Below are 18,829 nucleotides of genomic sequence, written 5' to 3'. Positions count from 1 at the left end.
CCAACTGTCTTGGTCGTGCATTATAGCGCATCAGCTCATCGATACTCGAGAGGAGAAATATGATCTCAGGGAAGAACTAAATTTGAAACACATATGCTAGGACTACGTTAAAAAGCCATAGCATTTCAGTATGTGGAATCAAACTATGGAATGGATTGAGTAAGGACCTCAAACAATGCACAACGATGAGCCAATTCAAGAAACAATACAAGTACTTCGGTACTTGCATTATTTAAAAAAAAAAACTTAAACTGTATTATGGAAAGCAGGAAGTGATCAAATGTAACAGTTACTGATTGTAAAAGTACAAGATGGAGGGGTAGGATTTAATAAGCTTTGCTTCTTCCTACTCCTTCTGGACATGTGGAACTGTGAACTGATTATGTGATGCATTCAATTGTAATCTGATGCATGTTCAAATGAAATAAAACCATTACCATATAGTGATGAATTAGATTTACAAGCCCAGTGAACATCATGAATGTATTTTTATCACCCGCATTGTTATAATGTGTACCCACGCACATCTACCGATATTATTATTATTATTATTTTACCCCAAAACCCACAAACAGTGCAAGTTTTTCAATGTTTTTGGCAATGCCTGTACAGAATACATCCATCCGTTTTCTATACCGTTTTATCTCACGAAGGTCACGGGTATGCTGGAGCCTATCCCAGCCGTTTTCAGGTGAGAGGCGGGGTACACCCTGGACTACAAAAAAGATTGCTACACAGGCATGCAGTATTGTTTGTCATGACTAACCAGCTCATCTGCGTACAAAAGGAACCACAGGTTGTGTTTATCCTCTGATTGACTGCAGGGTAAAGCAAACAGGTTAATTCGAATGTAGACATGATGAAAGCAGGATTCTAACCCTTATGGTACCACTGTAAACAAAGCTTAGTTTAACTTTATAAGGCATTGAATTAGGACATTCCCTCTTTTCTCTCCCAGACTCACTCAACCGGACTTGAAATTGGTTCTGATTCAAAAGTGACTCAGCCAACTTGGAATCTGGCTCGAAACCGGCTTTATTCATACACATTCCTATTCCGATATTCATCGCGGTTCCTATGAGGTTATTAACCTTTAACCTCTTCTCACTGAAGCACACCCAGAAGATTCATAGGTGTGCTGGGTAGGAAAAGTCTGAATTCTTCCCATCAGATCATTCATTCATTCATTTTCTACCGCTTTTCCTCACGAGGGTCGCGGGGGGTGCTGGAGCCTATCCCAGCTGTCTTCGGGCGAGAGGCGGGGTACACCCTGGACTGGTCGCAATCCAATCACAGGGCACATATAGACAAACAACCATTCACACTCACATTCATACCTATGGACAATTTGGAGTCGCCAATTAACCTAGCATGTTTTTGGAATGTGGGAGGAAACCGGAGTACCCGGAGAAAACCCATGCATGCACGGGGAGAACATGCAAACTCCACACAGAGATGGCCGAGGGTGGAATTGAACCCTGGTCTCCTAGCTGTGAGGTCTGCGGGCTAACCACTCGGCCGCCATGCCGCCCCCCCATCAGATCATTAGACCCTATTTTCCATACCATTTGGTTTTCCGAGTAAGTTTTCATAACAAGTAGGGCTGGGCGATATTAAAAAAAAACCAAAAAGAAGATATTTCTGTTAAGGACGATATCAAAAACAAGCATATCGTTCATATCGATATAGACTTGATTTGATGCGGAGGTCTCATGTTTCAAGATGGCGCCGCCCGAGTACAAGCTAGTTACCACAGCTCTGTGTTTAATAGTACTTTATTTATTACTTCATTATTGTTTTGTGCCATACCGACTCCTTAATCAAGTGTCCAGCTATGGATGTTCATCTTATTACGTTTGTAGCTTGCTGCTTGCGCCATTGTTGACACTCAGGAACAGCTGTTAGCATCTCTTCGCTACGTCAAATAATCGAATATCCCGCAGAAATATGGATTTGACAGGCTGCATAGCGGGAGTGAACGGCAAAAAAAAATTGTGATAAAAGGTCTTCAAAGATGGCATCAACCGTGTTTACAGTCTGTCGTCATGGGGAACGTAAGATGGTAGCGCTAACGGCGCTAACCCGGCTGCATAGACTACTGTGAGTGCAGCACGATTGCGCTGAACAGATTGAACAGTACATTTAACTTTTTCTATATTTAAAAAAAGAAAATAGGCGGCACGGCAGTCGAGTGTTTAGTGCGCAGACCTCACAGCTAGGAGACCAGGGTTCAATTCCACCCTCGGCCATTTCTGTGTGGAGTTTGCATGTTCTGGAGTTGTGCATGCGTGGGTTTTCTCCGGGTACTCCGGTTTCCTCCCACATTCCAAAAACATGCTAGGTTAATTGGCGACTCCAAATTGTCCATAGGTATGAATGTGAGTGTGAATGTATTCACTCTGCCATCTTTTGCTTTGGATGTCAGTCATTCTTCTCAAGTGAAGCTTGTTGCTGATTTCAAAAATGATCTTCAAAATATACATACAAAAGTTTTAAAAATAATATATTTATGTACTGATATTATATTTGATATATTTAATAGCAACATCAGCCAGCCTACCATCACCACCACTGTGTAGCAGTGATACATTTGGTATCAGAAAATATGTAAACAATACACAACCAACAAGTCTTGTTGCATGGTGATCGAGTGGTTAGCGCGCAGACCTGACAGCTAGGAGACCAGAGTTCAATTCCACCCTAGACCATCTCATGCGTGGGTTTTCTCGGGGTACTCCGGTTTCCTCCCACATTCCAAAAACATGCTAGGTTAATTAGCGACTCCAAATTATCCATAGGTATGAATGTGAGTGTGAATGGTTGTTTGTCTATATGTGCCCTGTGATTGGCTGGCGACCAGTCCAGGGTGTACCCTGCCTCTCGCCCAAAGACAGCTGGGATAAGCGGTAGAAAATGAATGAATGAATATACTATCTACATTTTAATAAAACTTTGCACACATATTTGACTTTGACTTTTCAGTTCATGGAAAAAATATTGAGATACGTCGTAATATCCATATTCTACTTAAATATATCGGAATATGAGTTAGAGATATGGTCCATATCACCCAGTAACAAACTAATCCGGTTGCCCGACCACCCGAACAAAGCATGCCAGTCACGATAGCGGACGAGACTGTATTAATTTTAAGGTAACAAAAGTAAAATAATTCAAAATATGAAGTAGCAAACTGAAACGACAATGGTCCTAACCTACAAGTTTACTTAACTTTACTGTGGGATTATAAAGGAACAAATTCATGGGAAAAAAAAGAAGCAGTGTTGGAAGAGAAGACTCTTAAGTACTATGAGCTGTGTTAGTGTTTTGCGACTCTCCTTTCTCACTAATCCAGTTCAGCAGCTTTACAAATGTGCAAGTGTATGCATAGCCAGCACCGATATCTAGAACGCTTTAACCATACAAGCACTAAATACTACACCATCTTGCCTATTTTAACACATTGCAGTCGGACAACGGTTAAGTCTTATCAGGTCAAATATAATCATCATCATTAATAACCGAGGCAAAAATAAAGCTTTAAATATTGCAGTTTGATGCAAATTTTTCGTCGGAGTGCTAAGTCAATGAATCGTCCGTCAAGCGTCGGTCTCTTTCCATAAAACATCAAATTACCACGTCAATGTAAGAAAAGACAGCACATAGTCGGGACACACTTTACACACTGGCATGGATTTTATCTGACCCATCTCACCTTGTGTGTCAACTTTCATTAAAGCATAAAAGGATAAGAGAAAGTGTCGACATTCCTGTATGCTGAACCTGAACCCTTATTCAAAAGGATCAAATCACACACACGCACACACAGTATTAAATATTACAAATATTTGGAGGAACAGTATGTGAAGTGTGCACTCCAAAGTATTTGGTGTGTGTGCGCTCACACCCTCATTCCGAGCATGCCGACTACATCCATCTGACTTCCTACTTTCCCATGATTCAATCTCAAGTAGCAGAATGGGACTTCAGGTTAAATTCAGTCAGACTCCCATTAGTAGAATAGCGCAAGCTTCAACGGATGAGTCATATACAGTACAAATACGGTATAGTATAGTATGTATACTTTGCTGTATACATACTTTGTATGTATACCTTCCCCCTTGTGATTTCGCTTCACATGCACAATAGGGTTGGTCTTAATGCCCTAAGTCACGTGTCACCATGGGAAAACGTATGCATCACAAGTTTTGCACTCATCTGCAAAGTATTTTTACTTCCAAAAGAGTGACATCACTCCTGCTCCTTGCTACTGTATTATGCTGGCAAACAGTGTTGGGCTCTATCGAGGTGCTGGAATCAATTATGTGTATCGCAGAACCAATATTGGAGATTTGAGATGCAGACTGATATAATTTGATACTGTGCAACCTGTTCACCCTCACTGACAAATACTTGATAATAAGACTATACAAAATTGTGGTGAGACCAGCTAGTATGTTGTTTGGTCTAGAGACAGTGCCACTCGGGAAAAGACAGGAAGCAGAACTGGAGGTAGCAGAGATAAGGATGCTGAGGTTCTCATTGGGAGTGACCAGGATGGATAGGATCAGGAACAAGTACATCAGAGGGACATTACATGTTAGAGGCCTTGGAGAAAAAGTCAGAGAGGCCAGATTGAGAGGATTCGGACATGTTCTTTCATTCATTTTCTACCGCTTTTCCTCACAAGGGTCGCGGGGGTTGCTGGAGCCTATCCCAGCTGTCTTCGGGCGTGAGGCCAATCAGATATTGATATCAACGATATGGTTGATTTGTATAACCTGCTTAAAGCGGACCTATTATGCTCATTTTTCAACCTTTTGTATTGAGTTGTGGACTCCTATAGAGATCTCCCAGAATCTGCACCTATTCCAGATGTATTTCCTTTCATTTGTGCTACCCGCCAAAACATTAATTCATTCATTTTCTATTGCTTACCCTTGTTGCACGGGGTGCTGGAGTCTATCCAAGCTGTCTTCGGGCAAGAGGTGGGGTACACCCTGGACTGGTCGCCAGCCAATCACAGGGCACATATAGACAAACAACCATTCACACTCACATTCATATCTATGGACAATTTGGAGTGGCCAATTAACCTAGCATGTTTTTGGAATGTGGGAGGAAACCGGAGTACCCGGAAAAAAACCCACGCATGCACGGGGAGAACATGCAAACTCCACACAGAGATGGCCGAGGGTGGAATTGAACCCTGGTCTCCTGGCTGTGAGGTCTGCACGCTAACCACTAGACCCCCATGCCGCCCGATTCAGACATGTCCAGAGGAGAAATAGTGAATATATTGGTAGAAGGATGAGGAGGAAGACCAAAGAAGAGGTTTATGGATGTAGTGGAGGAGGACATGAGGGTAGTTGGTGTGAAGACAGGGTTGGATGGAGGAGATTGATTTGCTGTGGCAACCCCTGAAGGGAAGAAGACTGTCTCAACCTCTTGAGTCATATCTCTCATATGTTCATGCTCATAGACCAGATATGACAGCTACCGATCAGTTCTGAATAGCTTTAGAACTATGCAAGAACACAATCAAATAACATACTGACTGTAAATACATTCAATACATGATTCTTGTAAGGGGTGTAAATATAAATGAGCAGCACAAAGAGTCTTCTACATGGTGACCAGAAAGGGAACATTCTTCAGCTCTACATGAATTCCACTGCATTAATGATTGATGGGCACCAAATGCCACCCCAGGGTGTTCCTCATACCAGACGACTTGACATTTGAAGTACAACAGAAACCGATGCAGCACACAATATGCTGCTTGTTTGCCTCGACCTTAGGGTGGCAGAAAGCCTACTTGGGTCAGCTTTATAGTGTCCAGCCTCAAAACCCAATTGGCAATACCAAAGAACACATACAGGGTATGGTATACTACAACCCAATAATACACATATTATTATCGTCAGCGAAGGAATACTACTATGTCCTGTAGCTCACAGGATGTACTGTTTGTACACATTGTAGTGTTATATAATACAGTATGCTGCATCCTTACATGCAACATGCAGACCACAAGCCTTGTGCATGGATAAAGTGCCTAAACTTCCATGGCAACATGATGGCCATGCCGGGAACCAAAACAGGATGAAACCATTCACGAATTCAGACTGTAGAGGAGGTTGGACTCACTTCTTGCGTAACAATGTGTTGTATGTGTGTGTGTGTTTGAGAGAGAGAGAGAAAGGCAGAAACAGCTTTGCATTTAGTTACTTTTGTGTTCATACTTGCTTTCCTGCAATATGCACATGTCGACTGTGTCCAATATGTATGCTACTTTTGCAAAGATGTATTTGGCTAGCTCCAATTAGAATAGAGTGGGTGTGTGAGTGCTAAGAGTTGTGTTTTCTGGTTGGTCTGGTTGGTTAACTGTCTGCACTGGAGTCAAGGGAAAGAATGTGGGGCCCATTAAACACAATAAGACACTGAGAAATACTGTAAGAGAAAGGGTGTGTGTATGTGTATATATGTGTGGACGTGCAGGATATGTGAATGAAGAGCAAAGTAATGTAGTTCCTATTGCCTTCGAAAACATGAATACATTTTGGAATGATTTGAAAAGCCATTGAGGCCTGACACAGATACCGATATTTAGGAATAAAAATTCTCATAAGAGTAAAAAGAAAAAAAAAGACAAAGTACCCGCTTTTGTTGATTATATAGCCATTCTAACAGATGGTAACATATGGAACAAATTTGGCCCACAGGCCCACCGAGATACCATATTGACTCGTCTACCATCTCATTTTTTTTTTTATCAACAAATAAGCATAGGTACAGTATATGTCGCTTCAAGTGGTGTTTAAGTATGGGACGCAACTGAGATTAAGATCAATACTCGCAAAAAGTACAAGTTTTAAGTAAATATCTATTCTCTATTGGCTAGAATTGGTCGATTAAATCATGATAAATACGTCAACCCAATCCAATATAGTTTTTCTGCTGCCGCTTGTCACTGCTGTCCTTCCATAATGGAAAGGCTAGTGTTTTGTTTTTTCCACCCGCATTGGCTAAAATATCAAATGCACTCAATATATTCCTATGCTCTGCTGAATGGATGAAGTAATTGACTGCTAAAATAAGATTATATACCCAAACTCACCAGGAAGTGATCAGATTTTTACAACAAAGCATCAGAACTGGAAAGGCTGCAGGTACATTATATACAAATCATGAATCTCATGGACCTCAATATGAAAAAAACTATTTTCAGAATGCAGTGTCGTACAATGCACAGCAATGTAATGCATTTTAACATAACAAAACACAATTTTAACAACAAAAATCCATAAATAAGAAGAAAGTCAAATATATTGCAGACAGGGTGTGCAAGGTAAAACGTGTAACATTAAGCTCAGACAATGAGAAAAGGACAACTTGCAGAAAAAGAGCCAAAAGGCAGAATTTAACATGCTAACAGCTGATACAAAGTTGAATTTCAGCATTCCTCAACTCGGTACGACACTTTCACTCGCATGGATAAGTACTAGGCTCGCCACCGTGACAATGCTTTACCTGCAGAATGCAGCATGGCAGCCTGGAAGGTTTTTTTTTTTTTTTTTTACACACACGGCTGTCACCAACTTAACTGTTTTATAGCCTCCATGATTGTATTGTGATCATTTTACAGCCTTCTGCAAATGCAATCTGTTGGAACACTGAACACGTGTGTGCCAATCCATTTTTTTTTTTGCTGCCGCGTGTTCTGACAGAACCCTGTCAAGGCTTACATGTCCAAGTAAGAAAAGAAGAAGCAAAATTAAAAACGTCAAAGTTGGCTGCATTCCATGTGGAGGAGTCAATGCCAGCCTTTGGTTTTTTGTTACATATTCAAGATATGACTTGTTTCAGGAACTAACTGTATTCCTGATATGTTTGTTTAACTCACACAAGCCCATCAAAAGAATATGGATCCACGGGAATCTGTGTCTCATTTAGAAAAAAATGTCTATAAATGTCATAAAATAAAATGTCATAAAAAGTCTATTTTGGCGCACGGCTCACTGCATCCTTCCACCAAACCCTCCTACAAGCTTGACGTTGTCGTGCTATTCGAGTTTGGACGAACATTTGCAATATCAATACCACTTCTCTCTTCAATTGCCGCTGTTGACTCGTGACTCATATGTAATGGGGGGGGGGTGTACAGTATATGTAATTACATACTACAGTATGCCATCAGTCTAAACTTTGGTCACATTTTCTCATGAGAAAGTATATCCAAACGTCTGACTCATAGTAAGTTTCACTTTGGTGTCTCAGTGAAGAAAGCATGAAATCTGAGATTAGACAAAAAAAAAACATCATCAGGGAAGCATAAAAACATAAACATCTACAAATTGTGCATTGCTTAACAGTGGCATATGTATGCTGTACATTTGACCTGTATTGTATTTACAAATTATTAATATTACCGGGGCGCAGCGGTCGAGTGGTTAGCGCGCAGACCTCACAGCTAGGAGACCAGGGTTCAATTCCACCCTCGGCCATCTCTGTGTGGAGTTTGCATGTTCTCCCCGTGCATGCGTGGGTTACTCCGGTTTCCTCCCACATTCCAAAAACATGCTAGGTTAATTGGCGACTCCAAATTGTCCATAGGTATGAATGTGAGTGTGAATGGTTGTTTGTCTATATGTGCCCTGTCTATAAAGACCTATTTTCTGGAAAAAAAAAAAAAAGTCTGCAGACATATGGAACAAACTTGGCCCACCGAGACACCATATTGACTCATCTACATCTAATTTTTTTTTATCAATAAATAAGCATAGGTACAGTATATGTCGCTTCAAGTGGTGTTTAAGTATGGGACATTACCACCCCTCCACAACTGAGATTAAGATCAACACTCTTCTTGTGCAGCTTTCTTATCGGAGCACAGAGCAGAGTACAGTCAGAGTCGCCCTTTGACTCAATTCAGTGTGAGGCTTTGAGAAAACAATAGAATAGTTAATCTCTTTAAGAAAGGGACAGTTTGCACAGACGCTTAAATAGCTCAAAAGTTAAATTAACTCAGGACAAAGCTGTGAGAGGACTGATTTGATTACTTCACTTTTAATACTAACCCTTACACCACTATGACTGACTGTTATAAGTGTTGTCACATTTTATGTGGATAGTGTATACTGCAGCAGAATAGTACATAGTACTGTACTGTACTGTACTATTTTGCAATTCAACAATGAGACAACGTTACGATGTCAACTTATTAACTTTATGATTACAGTTTCTAGTGTTATCTAATCCTGTCAGCAACTATCACTACTTTTAGTGATTTTTAAAACTTTTTAAATAGTTTGATCTGAAGGTTATATCCCTCCGATTCGGGTCTGTCCATCTTAAAACAGCGTCTTAGAAAGTTTGTACGCCCAAACCGTCCCAGCTGTCAGGTGAAAACTCACAAAGTATTAAGTTAAACCACCAATGTTTTCTTACCTGTTCGTGATACTTCTACGGTGCTCTGCTGCACACTGACAGGCTTCACACTTTCGCCTGACAGGAGTTTGCGTCGGTGGGTGGATCCCACGCTACACCTGCAGCATTCCACCACGCCGTGCGTAAAGTACGTTGCTTCCTTTGTGGGCAGTGACGTCACTGACGCATGCTCAGTAGGCTGTGCTCCGCCGGGAGGGAAGAGTGGCGGGAAAAGTTGATTGATTTCAGCTGTAGAGGATAAGTTCTCATGTCAAGTTCGAAACCAGCAAAGCCCCCTTATGCTATCTATGTAGCTTTATATATGTATAGAGCAGAGGCATGGGTTACTTTGATTCATACAGTATAGATAAAATAAATAACAATAACATAACATGAAGGTTGAAATGAATAATTTTGAAGGGGGGTGGTCAAAAATCAGGTGCAGTCAAATAGAATCCCCCGAATATAATCACATCATTCAGATTTAATTAAAAATACATTATATTGCATTAAAATCTTGTTGATTTTCTTTATTTATAGGATTTGCTAGCAAAACAGTAGCATGTTTAATCATCCGGTAGCGTAACACCCCCCTCCCCTTGCCGAATACTTGGTATTACCCAACCCGCTCTGTCTATAGCTAATTTTCACTTTGCTTTGGCATGGATGGAGACAGCAGAACCGCTGAAACATGAAGAAAACACAAAAAGGTGGACAGACAGGTCATTGTAAGTTTTAAAAAAAAGCTAATTATAAAAACAAAACACAAAATACAGAGATATGTACTGACCAATGTCAGTTTTGTTGACTTTGCTTCAATGCACAGTGTTGGCTAGCTGCTACTACTTAAGTGATATTACTACCAGCCGGTGACAGTAATGGAAAAGGGGAGCGTGTCATGAACCTTAACAAGCTTTGGGAAATACCTGAATATATTTCCCTCAATTCTACTTTGATGTCACTTGTCATTAAAATGAATATAATGTGGGTCAATATATGCCATTTTAGCATTATGTTATAGGTCTGTAGTCGCTTGCCATTTCCCAACTTCAAGCATATAAATGGCATATTTAACAAAAATACAAATATCTACAATACAATACAATATATACTTCACTATCTATCTCATTAAAAGGTCATCCAAATCGTCAAGGTAGGGAAAGAGAAGGGAATCAGTGTCGTAAAGCCAGTTTACAGTTGAGGTGTGGAGTCTCCTGTGGACTAATGTTGGTTAAACAGCAGCCAGTTGCTATGTTTGTCAGCCTGAACACAGAGAAGTACTTGGTGTTGCTTAAAACTGGTAACCATGCCTCGCATTCTTCCATACTGGAGCTGGGAACACACCCATTCAACTGGTTACACTATGGAACAGTCTTTCTCACACACACACACGTGCGCAAAGTTGCACATGTCTGTTGTTTGACACAGCATCTTTTTTAGTGTTGTGTAAATGTACTCTGTATGTTGGAGAAACATATACAATGGATTAAGCATTGTTAATATTAGATTTAAAGGTCAAATTATTGTTGTTGTTATTTTTATTTCTCAGAAAATTTCATTTTTTTCTGCATAAATCTGTAATAATTTATAAATATGTGATAATATGGATAAAACATACACTGTTAGAAAGCTTATGTTTATGTATTCATGCTTCATTGGTAATGTGTTGAAATTTTACGCTTTGTTTAGCGGTCCTTGAAGTTACCATACACTCTTAAAAATGCTGGGTTAAAAACAACCCAATCTGGGTTGTTTCCCAACCCAACGCTGGTTAAATATAGGACCAACCTCGCGTTGGGTTATTTTAACCCAACAAGTTGGGTTGGTTCTCTTAACCCAACAATTGGGTTGTACATTGGGTTGTTCAAATGACCCAACGCTGGGTTCATATTTACTACACGGCTGGGTTATTTCAACCCAGCAAGTTGGGTTGCCAATATACCATATATATATATATATATATATATATATATATATATTTTTTTTTTATTGTATGCTAATACTATTAATAATATATTACAATGATGACACCAATGTAACAATAAAATATTTATTAAAATTCAACATTTCCAGAACATACAAATAGAACAACTCACATTTCCTTCACATATGAACAAATTATGTACAAAAAAATAACATTTTAAGAACAAGTGAGGGGGACAGCTATGAGAGAGTGATATATACATAGAACAAGAGGCTCTGTGAGCAGCAGCCCAAATGGGGAGGCGATTCTGCCTGCTGCAAGTATTCCACCATGTTAGCTCCGACCTACGATGAGAAAAGAAAAAAAGGTAAGTATTTTGTAAGTATTTCTAGCAGTGCAGAGCAATTGTCATCAGCTCTCTACTGAAGCTATTTCAATATACATTCTACAGGGAGAAGTATGCCACCTGTAAATTCAATGGAGTGTTGTTCAACAATTTATTCAGGGGGTTTGGCCAGTCTTATGTTTGGTCTGTGGTTTATACGTCACACATCATATGGAGTAACAACTTACACCAAGTTACAACTTGTAAGAATAGTGCTTCATGAAATGAGAAACACAGCCAAATGTTACGCTGTCACACATTCCACGAAATACAATCTTTTCAAGTAGCTCCTCATAAAAAGAGTCCTGCTTTACAACTGTGTAAAAGAACAAGTGGAGTCATTTCACAATTCATTTACATTTTAATTTCTATTGAAAGGTAAATTACTTACGGGCTTACCATCGATGAAGGCTCTCTTCACCTCCTGAATACTCGCCCGGACCAATTTCCTGCCCTTTTTAAACACAGGCGGAGGGAGCAGGATGGGCAGCAGCGTCAGGGCGACTTCTCCCCTGGCATCTGTAGGACAATTATGGGTGTCATTACCAGATTGTTGAGAACACGAGTTTTAAATAATATAATATAATATTACAATTTTAGATAAAACTGTCTTGTTTTCAATACGTTCCACTACTGTGCCGTGTTGTCGTATTGCAATCAACCCTAACATAATATTAAGAAAATGTCTCGATTATGTTTACTTGGTCTATTTTAAAACACAAAAACACACCCCAAACATTTTTTTTTACCAATTGGGATCATAATGTGTACCATAGAGGGTTTGTCATCATTGTCTAGAGCAGTGGTGAGCAAACTTTTTGACTCACAGGCTGATATAACAGCAATATATATTGGAATCACAAGATGGATCACTCTGTTAAAATTTTGGGTATTGGTACAAGCTACAGTGACTGACCCACCGCCATTTCTTATGTATAGAACATATAGTAGGCACAGTAGCTACTGTAAAACAATACCCATAAAATGAAGGCATGAAGATGACTTACCTTTCAATCAGCCCCGGTAGCTGCCACTCAGTCAAGTTGGAACTGACAAACTCATCCATAGATGCTTTTCAGCGAACTGAAACATCACAAAGAGGGTCCATAAGAACAAACATACCATGAAATGAAATAAGATTCAGTAGTCCAAACGTATTCTCCACATTTATATGCGACTTACAAAACTGTCGTCGAATTCGCGCCCAAACTAGTTCAAACTGCTAAGTATACAGTGGACTATCGGTGGCTAACGGAAGCCCGCTAGCAAAAAACACCGGTTCATCAGCACGCTCATATTAATTCACGAGATGCTTTAATTTGATATCACATAAAATGGCAAATTGACGAGATAACTGACCTTGTCCTCATAACTATCACACATAGTGCACGTCTCTTGTAACTTCAACAACATAGTTTGGTTCCTACATAGCTCGCCAGCGAATGTGTTCGCTTGCCACTTTTGGAGGGAATGGAAGTTTGCTAAGGTTACCGATCCATTCCTGAAGCTAGTACTCAACAGTGCTTCACGAACTTACATTTTAACAAGTTTATGAAGTTTTATATAATAATATAAAGTCAATTCTACGGTAAAACAATAGTGGGCATGTAACAAACCTTGCTCCGTGATGAAATTGGTCTCCTCAGATGAAATGTGGGGTCCGAACGAAGTAAGTTTGTGAGCGGGGCTTGGTTGCGCGTGTCCAAAATTCTACCCAACGCTTTGGGTTGTCCAAAATAACCCAGCACAAAATAATGGAAATCACAACCCAGCAGCAAATAACTCAGCACCCAACAGAGATAACCCAGCGAATTGGGTTCTCAGAATACCCAACTCAATAAAAATAACCCAATTAAATGACCCAACAGGCTCAACCCAGCGATTGGGTCAAAAAAATAACCCAGCATTTTTAAGAGTGTACACTCTTAAAATTGCTGGGTTAAAAACAACCCAATCTGGGTTGTTTCCCAACCCAACGCTGGTTAAATATAGGACCAACCTCACGTTGGGTTATTTTAACCCAACAAGTTGGGTTGGTTCTCTTAACCCAACAATTGGGTTGTACATTGGGTTGTTCAAATGACCCAACGCTGGGTTCATATTTACTACACGGCTGGGTTATTTCAACCCAGCAAGTTGGGTTGCCAATATACCATATATATTTATATATATATATATATATATATATATATATATATATATATATTATTATTTATTTATTTTTATTGTATGCTAATACTATTAATAATATATTACAATGATAATGACACCAATGTAACAATAAAATATTTATTAAAATTCAACATTTACAGAACATACAAATATAACAACTCACAACATTTCCTTCACATATGAACAAATTATGTACAAAAAAAATAACATTTTAAGAACAAGTGAGGGGGACAGCTATGAGAGAGTGATATATACATAGAACAAGAGGCTCTGTGAGCAGCACAAATGGGTAGGCGATTCTGCCTGCTGCAAGTATTCCACCATGTTAGCTCCGACCTACGATGAGAAAAGAAAAAAAGGTAAGTATTTTGTAAGTATTTCTAGCAGTGCAGAGCAATTGTCATCAGCTCTCTACTGAAGCTATTTCAATATACATTCTACAGGGAGAAGTATGACACCTGTAAATTCAATGGAGTGTTCAACAATTTATTCAGGGGGTTTGGCCAGTCTTATGTTTGGTCTGTGGTTTATACGTCACACATCACTATGGAGTAACAACTTACACCAAGTTACAACTTGTAAGAATAGTGCTTCATGAAATGAGAAACACAGCCAAATGTTACGTTGTCACACATTCCACGAAATACAATCTTTTCAAGTAGCTCCTCATAAAAAGAGTCCTGCTTTAAAACTGTGTAAAAGAACAACTGGAGTCATTTCACAATTCATTTACATTTTAATTTCTATTGAAAGGTAAATTACTTACAGGCTTAACATCGATGAAGGCTCTCTTCACCTCCTGAATACTCGCCCGGACCAATTTCCTGCCCTTTTTAAACACCGGCGGAGGGAGCAGGATGGGCAGCAGCGTCAGGGCGACTTCTCCCCTGGCATCTGTAGGACAATTATGGGTGTCATTACCAGATTGTTGAGAACATGAGTTTTAAATATTATAATATATTACAATTTTAGATACAACTGTCTTGTTTTCAATATGTCCCACTACTGTGCAGTGTTGTCGTATTGCAATCAACCCTAACATAATATTAAGAAAATGTCTCGATTATGTTTACTTGGTCTATTTTAAAACACAAAAACACACCCCAAACATTTTTTACCAATTGGGATCATAATGTGTACCATAGAGGGTTTGTCATCATTGTCTAGAGCAGTGGTGAGCAAAGTTTTTGACTATAACAGCAATATATATTGGAATCACAAGATGGATCACAATCAAAATCAAATCAAAATTTGGGTATTGGTACAAGCTACAGTGACTGACCCACCGCCATGTCTTATGTATAGAACATATAGTAGGCACAGTAGCTACTGTAAAACAATACCCATAAAATGAAGGCATGAAGATGACTTACCTTTCAATCAGCCCCGGTAGCTGCCACTCAGTCAAGTTGGAACTGACAAACTCATCCATAGATGCTTTCCAGCGAACTGAAACATCACAAAGAGGGTCCATAAGAACAAACATACCATGAAATGAAATAAGATTCAGTAGTCCAAACGTATTCTCCACATTTATATGCGACTTACAAAACTGTTGTTGAATTCGCGCCCAAACTAGTTGAAACTGCTAAGTATACAGTGGACGGTGGCTAACGGAAGCCCGCTAGCATGCAGCAGTCTAGCGTAAAAAAAACACCGGTTCATCAGCTCGCTCGTATTAATTCACGAGATTCTTTAAGTTGATATCACATAAAATGGCAAATTGACGAGATAACTGACCTTGTCCTCATAACTATCACACATAGTGCACGTCTCTTGTAACTTCAACAACATAGTTTGGTTCCTACATAGCTCGCCAGCGAATGTGTTCGCTTGCCACTTTTGGAGGGAATGGAAGTTTGCTAAGGTTACCGATCCATTCCTGAAGCTAGTACTCAACAGTGCTTCACGAACTTACATTTTAACAAGTTTATGAAGTTTTATATAATAATATAAAGTCAATTCTACGGTAAAACAATAGTGGGCATGTAACAAACCTTGCTCCGTGCTGAAATTGGTCTCCTCAGATGAAATGTGGGGTCCGAACGAAGTAAGTTTGTGGGCGGGGCTTTGTTGCGCGTGTCCAAAATTCTACCCAACGCTTTGGGTTGTCCAAAATAACCCAGCACAATATAATGGAAATCACAACCCAGCAGCAAATAACTCAGCACCCAACAGAGATAACCCAGCGAATTGGGTTCTCAGAATACCCAACTCAATAAAAATAACCCAATTAAATGACCCAACAGGCTCAACCCAGCGATTGGGTCAAAAAAATAACCCAGCATTTTTAAGAGTGTAGTTGTATGCTGTGAAACTAACAAGTATGATTGCCAATCCAGCCGTTAATCATCATTAGTGGTAAGCACCAACAGCGCCTCTGACAAAGTGTGTCCGACAATGAATGCTCTTCCTCAGGCAGGTGAGGTTGCCAGACGTCTGGCTTCTTCTAAGCTCAACCGCACTGTTTTAACTGTTTTGGTAGGGGCTGCACGGCGAGCGAGTGGTTAGCTAGGAGACCCAAGTTCAATTCCACCCTCGGCCATCTCTGTGTGGAGTTTACATGTTCTCCCGTGCAGGCGTGGGTTTTTTCCGGGTACTCCGGTTTCCTCCCACATTCCAAAAACATGCTAGGTTAATTAGCGACTCCAAATTGTCCATAGGTATGAATGTGAGTGTGAATGGTTGTTTGTCTATATGTGCCCTGTGATTGGCTGGTGACCAGTCCAGGGTGTACCCCACCTCTTGCCTGAAGACAGCTGGGATAGGCTCCAGCAACCCCTGCAACAAGGGTAAGCAATAGAAAATGAATGAATTCATGTTTTGGCGGGAAGCACAAATGAAAGGAAATACATCTGGAATAGGTGCAGATTCTGGAAGATCTCTATAGGAGTCCACAACCCAATAAAATGAAATAATAGGTCCGCTTTAAGCAGGTTATCCAAATCAACCATATGGTTGATATCAATATCTCCCCCATGCATGCATGCAGGAAGGGGAGGGGCAGAGCAAAAGCACGGAGGCTAGCAAACGGGCTAGCATGTCTGCAGTGGAAGAAGTCGGCAAGGAATAAGCAGTGTCTTTATTCATAACAGTTAGGGATGGCCAATAACTTTGGTGGACTGGTATAATCAGTTAACATTCATATTGGTACCTAAATATATTTCCAACTTAACATAATGTTGCATGATATGGAATTAGATAATAACAATGCAAACCTTCATCGAATAACTTCACTCATATTTATTCACTCCCATTTATTTGTTTTTGCAATGGTTTGGAAAGAGCCAGTAGACGTATGACTGTGTGTCACCTGCGCTTCAGGGTGTGACCGGAGTGAAATTCTGAAGATGGGAGCGTCCCACAAAGAGAACCTTTACTCACACAGATAACTCCCTCTGCTGCAATAACTTACATAAGATATCTGAGCTGATTCACTTCCACAGATAAACAGCTTCTTTTTGTCATTCTTTTGCTTAAAAGTGCAAAGTAGGCTTTCTACTGTTGTGTGTACGCTTCAAAAAGTTCATCTGCATGTCAGTAGTGGAAGACATTTTTGCATTGATGAATGATACCGTAAAATGTTACATTTGTGTTTATTATTCTTTATTTTACAGAAATAATAGCAGATAGAAATGACGACTCCCGCAGTTGAGCCTTGCAGTAAGGTAGGTACTGGCATGGCTTAATGTACTATGTAATCATCACTTAGGCAGTCTTATCTACAACAACAGTTCGCTGTTCAAATACCTGTAGAAACAGCACAAAAACATCATTCACATGAAAGGTAAGAAGGTCAGCATGGATGGATATGCAAACATTAACCACACTGTAGCTGAGGTTACAGGCTGCTTTTACAGCTGTTAAGCAACCAAGCATATTCAAGAGTCAAATTGCATGTTGAGTACAAAAAAAATGTGTACATATTGGCAGGTCTGCACTGACATTGAGAAGCACTGCCTTACCTTCACATCGCATCAATTTGACCATGGCATGTCCGGCATGATAGAGTGAAAAGTAGTTCTCCTCCCATCCTGTGTGGAAGTGGTAAGTTTTTGTCTTCTTCACTTTATTCAGTTTAGAAATAAATAAATATAAACGCAATGAGATGGACTTAAAGATCCAAAATTCATTCCAGATACACAATATTACCATTTCTCTCAAACATTGTTCACAAATCTGTCTAAGTGTGTGATAGTGAGCACTTGTTGCTTTGCGGAGATAATCCATCCAACCTCATAGGTGTGCCTTAGACTGTCCACAATAAAAGGCCACCCAGAAATGTGCATTTTTTTTTTTTGCTTTATTGGGGGTCTGGGGACTCAGAACCAGTCAGTATCTGGGGTGACCACATATCTTCTTCCCATAGAGTTTATCAGATTGTCAATTGTGGCCTATGGAATGTTAGTCCACTCCTCTTCAATGGTTGTGCAAAGTTGCTGGATATCAGAGGAAAAGTGGTACATGCTGTCGTATACGCCGGTCAAGCACATCCTAAACATACTCAATGGCTGACATGTCCGGTGAGTATGCTGGCCACGCATGGGGCCGTGCATTATCTTGCTGAAACATGAGGTGATGTTCATGGATGTACGGCACAACAACGGGCTTCAGGATCTCGTCTCGGTACCTCTGTGCAATAGCACATATTTAATACATTTGGACTTGGACAGTTGTTGTATTTATATTGCAATAAACATAGGATTATACTACTTAATTATGAAACCCTTTAACACATTGACTGATATTTGCAGTGTCTTTCGGCTATACGGCATTCAGCATTCATGACCCCGCAAATTAGCGGATTAAGCTCCATAATTAGGTTGCGCTTGAATTGCATAGAAAGCAGTCAAGAAAACCAACGTGCACACTTGGCCAAATGGAGGTAAACAGCATTCCTTGCGGGTTATAAATGACAT

General features: G+C 39.9%; 1 protein-coding gene and 1 long non-coding RNA gene across 2 annotated transcripts in view; one reads left to right on the top strand and one right to left on the bottom strand.

Annotated features, from left to right (window-relative positions):
- LOC131106959 (cingulin-like protein 1) overlaps window positions 1-9,464 on the bottom strand; it is a 44,648-nt gene extending 35,184 nt beyond the window's left edge. Inside the window, exon 1 of the mRNA XM_058056531.1 lies at window positions 9,451-9,464. The gene's annotated coding sequence lies outside the window, so the exon portion shown is untranslated. The remainder of the gene's footprint in view (window positions 1-9,450) is intronic.
- A 626-nt stretch (window positions 9,465-10,090) lies between these two features.
- On the top strand, window positions 10,091-18,254 carry LOC131109279 (uncharacterized). Its single transcript, XR_009120721.1, has 3 exons — window positions 10,091-10,157; window positions 17,528-17,578; window positions 17,844-18,254. It is a non-coding gene; the product is annotated as an uncharacterized LOC131109279 (long non-coding RNA).
- The last annotated feature ends 575 nt before the right edge of the window (window positions 18,255-18,829 follow it).

The sequence above is a fragment of the Doryrhamphus excisus genome, chromosome 2 (genome assembly GCF_030265055.1).
Source record: "Doryrhamphus excisus isolate RoL2022-K1 chromosome 2, RoL_Dexc_1.0, whole genome shotgun sequence".
NCBI classification, from domain to species: Eukaryota; Metazoa; Chordata; class Actinopteri; order Syngnathiformes; family Syngnathidae; genus Doryrhamphus; species Doryrhamphus excisus.
Note: the sequence above shows the minus strand (reverse complement) of the source record. Positions and strands in the feature narration are given on the sequence as shown.